We start from the raw sequence: 6567 nt of genomic DNA on the forward strand, positions 1-6567 counted from the left end.
AGAGAGAGAGAGAGAGAGAGAGAGAGAGAGAGAGAGAGAGAGAGAGAGAAATAAAGATATGAGAGAGCTAAGGTAAATAACTCAAAAGGGCAAGGCGTATTATTTTGAATAATTAAGTTGAAAGGTGATGTATTGAATGCTGTACACAAGGTGTGTTTAATTTATTAAAAGTTTTAAGTTGGAGAAAGGAAGCAAAAACTAACGGGATTCGTTAACGATTCTCAAAAGAGAAGAGAGATAACTTCAATGGACGTTTAATTTTTCATGTTACTTTATATGCTTTGGGAAGAATAGTCTGACTTTTTTTTTTGGCAGTGGAGGAAGAACTATGGACATTATGTTTCACTCAATTTAATTTCATCAGTATACTAAGTTTCCTATTTTCACAACCATCGGAGCGTGAAGCACTCCTTACGATCACACGTTCGTGAGATGGATGAGAACTATAAACAGTTTTGAGTAGGAACCGGAAAGAGAAATATGAACACGCAATGTGTATGTGCAGACTGAATTCGTAAAACGGAACAGTAAAAATGCAACGCGCATGTCAAAATAAAACGGAAGAGACGAATAAAACAAATTATATAATGAGCTGCATGTCGCGTCTGACACCACTATCACGCAGGTTTGCTGCAATTTTCTTATTATTTATGCTTATGCGAATTATTATTGGCCAGAAACGTAGGTATTACTTTCTACTGAAAGTGTTCCCTTCAGATGTTTTTCAGTCGCAAGCATTACTGCATGGCTTAGAAGATCGCGTTGCAGCAACGCGGTGCCGACTTCAGCCCCGTTGCTCGGCACCATGGGCAAATATCTTCTAGTATAACCCTGGTCCGTCCAATGATTTATGAGTGAATTTGGAAGACGGAAATTGTGTGGAATCCCGTCATATATGTATGCATGTATGCATGTCTGTATGTGTGTGTGTCTTTGGGTTTGTTCACCCCTCCCGATTGTTAACCGTTATTGGTTTGTCTACCACCTCTTAATCTAGCGGTTCAGTGAAAGAACCGACAGAATAAGTATCAGACTTTACAAATAAGAACTGAGGTTAGATAAAAGCATTTCAAGGTAGTGCCCCAGTATGGTCGCAGTCTGGTGGCTGAAACAACTAAATGATAAATGATAAAAGACATATATCTGATCTACAGATTTGAATACACTAGTATTCCAGGGATGACCAGTGAACTTACATTTTTATCACACCCTAAGCCATAACACACAAAGAACACTTTACAGTATAATCCTAGATATACTATGGTTTGAAAGAAAACAGGATAGTCGTGGTCGGAATGCTTTTAAATCAGAGCTCCAGAGGTTAACAATAACTGTTGATTCATACTGATATTAAGATTTAAAGAAATTGTCATAACTTAGAAATAGAAATACAGCAGTTCCCGTTTCTATTTACGTTGAATTTCTGCCTAAGCAAGTTCCTATACAATTTGATAGCAGCTAAATCTCCTGCAAATAGCACTCGCGTATTATCGACGGAAGTGTGCATTGCATAAGGCTAGGTCGAGAAAAAGACGGGATGGTCATACGGAATGTTGTATATGGAAATGCCTTTGATTAGAAGCTTGTTCGATAAGGGTTAACACAGAATAAATAGCAACAACAAAAACTGATATAAGGAAAGTCAGTACTTGGCCGTTCGATCTGCTAAAATTAGCAATCAAATCCACATAAATAATAATGCTGTCTTATAAATGGGAAAACACACATCATAGGAGAAATTAGTCCAGGGTATAACATACCGGGGGAAAATATTATTATAACCGACTTGAAACTAAATAGCAACAGCAACGACAGTATCGGCATCAGCAACAACATCAATGACTACTACTACTACTGCTACTGCTGCTGCTGCTACTACTACTACTGCTACTACTACTGCTACTATGGTAAGATCAGCAGCAACGACATTGAATTCCATTAGAAGCCAGGTTTGATTATAATTCTATATAGTGTGCCGCATGAGGTAGAAGTTGTCATAGATACTGCTGCTAGCAACCACGCTCATTCGTGCATGACTTAAATCAATCAGCTTCTTTAAAAGCATCTTGACTCAAGTAGTAAAGGTGACATTTACAATTATAAAATAATATGTGGTTTGCTGAATGCGTACTTTTTCCCTAATAAGCTAAATGCTTTGTACACCTGCAATAAAATGTCCGGCTCCTTGACTCAGAAAAATTATAATAGCATTTCTCTGATAACGAAATCAGGTTATCCGTGTTTATTTACCTCTTCAAGCGAATTGTGATGACTATAACAAACGCTGTATTAGTGCACTGATTTCAAGTTGGTTTAATACGACCAAAACATGTACGGAGTTGTCTCCCGTACTTCAGGAAAATCTAGAAACAATTTTAATCATTGACTAACGTTATTTTTACTTCATCACAAATATTTTTCCTAGTCAGATGATTTTATGCCTCTTGTAGTAACTATGTTAACATTAAAAAGATAAAAGTGAAATACCCTGGACATTGCTGTTTACGAGTACTTAGACTCATAGGGTCAGTTACTCGTTTTCTATGGCGCATTAGTATAAGTAGCAAAGATCACTTCATTTCTTTTGAACAGGACCCTTGTCCATCGCAATGTTCCTCATTTACAGCTGAGCGAATTGGGCAACGTGAAATGAAGTGCTCTGTTCAAGAATACAACACGCTACCCGGTCTGGGAGTCGAAAGCACGACCTTGCGGTCGTAAGTGCAATACCCTAACCATTAGGTCATGCACCTTTACATGTTAATACTAACTTAACCATTATTCACTATTAACTCGGTACATTTAAACTTCACAATCTAATTAACCGAGAAATCTTTTCGTTTATTCTTGTCATAAGGAGATATGTCAAAATTTCCCAAATGAATTCGTGGATAACATTAATGGAAGTCCATTTATAGGTTTATAAATGGGCAAAATAAAGTACAACAGATTCAAGCATGATGAACATTTTAAGAATTCCTACCAAATTTCCAAGGAATATCCTGCATATCTTTTCAGGAAATATCTTTCTAAAAAAAAAAAAAACACTTTGAGAATCCTAGAACTTAACAAACTCAGAAGGAATCACCGACAAAAGGAACTTCAGAGATATATTTTTGTTGCATAAGCTAACCTTGGTTCAAATCAAGCTTTGTTAGTTCAATTGCTTAAATAGAAATTCCGTGGAAGTCCGTCAGAGGGAGTTTTTCTTTTTTTTTTTGGTTGGTAGAGCTAAATTGTCACCCAGTTTAGCATCATCGATATACCCTTGTGTACCTTCCGCAGGGTCCATCCTGTTGTAAGTATTCAGACTAGATACCCAGTGTGAAGATACTTCCTGAGTTGGGATTGTTCGTCCTTCCCCAGTGAGAAATTATCTTTCTCCTCTAAGCCATAAAAATCAGATTTCTCGTAATACTCGGCCCTAAATTGGTATTGTGTAGATTATATCCTAATGTATCGAACTGACAGGTATATCCCATGGCTTGCAAGAAATTGCATTAGAGACAATATTTATGTTCGGTTATTTGGTTTGGAACGTATTAGAAATAAACTTTCATCTTGAATAGGAGCCATAGAGATAAACCATCATAAACACATCTCATGAGTTTATCTAAGATCATATGTCAGTTACTGATAAAATCTGATTAAACTGTTCTGTTCTATATGATGAAACTACTAATGCCCATATATAAATCATCAGTCCCAGAAAACCATTTGTTCCAGATGATATAGCTACTACTGTCCATTTATAAATCATGTCCCAGAGCACCATTTGTTCCACATGATGTAGTTACTACAGCTTATATATAAACCATCTGTCCCGGTACATCATTTGTTCCAGATAATTTAGTTCCTACTACCCATACATAAATCATCTGTTCCGGAAGATCATTTGTTTCACGATATGTTACTTCAGAAAAGAGGAAATGTAGTGTGTTATGTCCCAGAAACAGAAAACATATAAAACCGGATGGCCTTTAGCCAAACTTACATACATCGTTTATGGAATGAGTACCAGTTATACAATGGGGTAAAGATTGCGTGACTGAGTGAACAAAGTGTTCGACTATTCGTTCATGAATGAAAAACTCGATTCTGCTGTTCACTCAGTCATAAAATATCAACCCAAGAGTATTACTGGTATTCATTCTATCGGTAGTGGAAGGAGGTACGGATTAAACTAAGTCTTCGACCCTTTCAAGTCAAAGTGACAAGACATAAAAACTGAAAGCGAAATAAGAGATTAAATATTCAGATTTCTTTCGCACCAACTGCTCGACCATAGACTGCAACAATATTAAATGTAACCCGCTTTTTAAAATTAATTATATCTATTTATCACTAAATGACAGTAATCAATGCAACATAAACAAATTATTTACTTATAACCAAGGCAACAGGAAAAAATTGCAAATAATCAATCCTTTTTTTTTTTAAATAAAAAAATAGCTTCACGACTCTAGCTTAGCTGAATTATTTGCACCATCGTAAAACTGTCAGGGCAAAATGACTCGTTTCTTTGCAATCGTAAATACGTGCTTATTTTGGTTAATGGTTAATCAATACCTAGTTGGAGATGTGAAAGGTTAAATGAACCCTGCAGGCCATTTGAACTCATATCATAATTAGGAGAAACTAATAAACAGAAGACATTATGTCCGGCATAAAACAGCGTGTATCAACTGGAGGGTGTGTCACTGGGGTCGCCAGATCCAGTGGAAACGCCTGCTAAATCACCTTCAGATCTTATAGTATTGGCTTAAAAATATATATAAATATATAAATCTTCTGGCTAAGCAACAACAACAACAACAACAACACCACCACCACCAACAACAACAACAACAACAACAACGACAACAACAGTAACTGCAACAGCCACTATAACAATACCTGATTTAGTAGTTCTTTGTTCAAAAGCTTTCCTGACATGACCATCCCATATTTTTTTTAGATCAGAGATTACAATATCCAGTGAGTGATTTGAGCAATGAATTACGACACTCTAATACCGTAGCTCATTTGGCTGTTATTGAAGAATTCAAGAAGGTGAAGTAGGTGCATAGATTCTACTGTTGTTGTTGCTGTTGGTGCTTAGTCCTAGGTCTACCGAGGTAAATTCTACCAATCATCATTCCTTTTCTGCCGAGGATAGTTTAATCTGGACTACATTTCCAGTAAGGCCTATCTTTTTTTTTTTAAGCTGATAATATAAGATCATCTTTTATATTTTCCGTTCCAGCTCATGCTTCGATTACCTTGAAATATTTTCGTTGAAGTTGCTGTTTAGCCCAAGGCCGGCTCTCACAGAAGTACCTATGATCAAAGATATCCCAATTGCAACCATTCACATATCACCTTGGATTACAACAAATTTGTCTTTCTGTATTTTAAAGAAATACTTGAGCGAGATTTAACTACTATTTTCAGCTACTCTAGTGGCCCAACAGAGTTACCCTTAATGACCCATTGTCAGTACATTTAGAAGTAATATCGTTCTCAACATTTACTTGAATGTTATTTTAAGGTCGATAATTTTAGGTGGTAATATTTAGGAAATTACTGTTTGGTTTATTTCTAGAAGTTAGGTAAACAACGCTCAGTTTTACACAAATATCAGCTGTAATAATCAGTTGTACATTCACAAAATGAATACAGAAATACTATGCAGATATATTAAATATATAGATACGTAAATATACAGATAAACGAACAGCTTACCTTTAGATTAAAATTTTCCCCGAGTCGCTAATCAGATAAAGAAAATCCACTGAAAGCATGTGTAAATATAAGCAATACACCGGTAGCAGGACTGGAGTGAACATCTCCTGTAAGTGTAGCTAGCTGGCTTACTGTCTGATTATATTTACTGATCTGGATCACAGAACAAATAAATACGTCACAGGTGACTGAGTTTCCTTTAATCTGAATACTACTTCCAGGGTTGTTTCTATAAGTGCAAGCACGCGCGCACACGCACACACACGCATACACACTCACAGACAATACACATACACGCACACACACTACTTGTGTAATGCAGTATATAGGACATGTCAAATGACCAATATTGAGAGGGCCACGTGTTCCTTTATAGTTCAAAAGATACGTTACTGAAGAGAAGTCAAATTATTTTACGAAATAACGTGCTGTTAGTCTCTCATATATATATGACTGTGTATATGTGTATGTGTGTGTGGGTATGATTGTAAACATATATACATACGCACATACATACGTACATACATACATACATACATACATACATAATACATGTGTGTGTGTATATATGTATATATGCAAATAAATATATGTATGTATATATGTATGTATGTATGTATGTATGTATGTATGTATGTATGTATGTATGTATGTGTCTATCTATCTTTCTATCTATCTATCTATCTATCTATCTATCTATCTATCTATCTATCTATTTATCTATCTATCTAGCTAGCTAGCTAGCTATCTGTCTGTTTGTCTGTTTGTCCATCTGTCTATCTATATACATTAAGATGTACGGTGTTGTTGGTTGTGGTGCAGATAGAAGTAGTAGTCGTAGTA

The 6567-nt window shown here is 35.9% G+C and overlaps 1 protein-coding gene across 2 annotated transcripts in view; it reads right to left on the reverse strand.

The window, feature by feature from the left end:
- The window catches only part of LOC106877595 (protein ANKUB1), a 51312-nt gene extending 45076 nt beyond the window's left edge, over positions 1-6236 (reverse strand). The window contains exon 1 of one of the 2 annotated variants that reach the window (XM_052968512.1): positions 5725-6236. The gene's annotated coding sequence lies outside the window, so the exon portion shown is untranslated. Of the gene's footprint in view, positions 1-4896; positions 5508-5724 lie in introns of those variants that run through there. The other variant, XM_052968514.1, reaches the window with a different exon arrangement.
- Positions 6237-6567: the final 331 nt, after the last annotated feature.

Source organism: Octopus bimaculoides, chromosome 6 (genome assembly GCF_001194135.2).
Source record: "Octopus bimaculoides isolate UCB-OBI-ISO-001 chromosome 6, ASM119413v2, whole genome shotgun sequence".
Classification (NCBI taxonomy): Eukaryota; Metazoa; Mollusca; class Cephalopoda; order Octopoda; family Octopodidae; genus Octopus; species Octopus bimaculoides.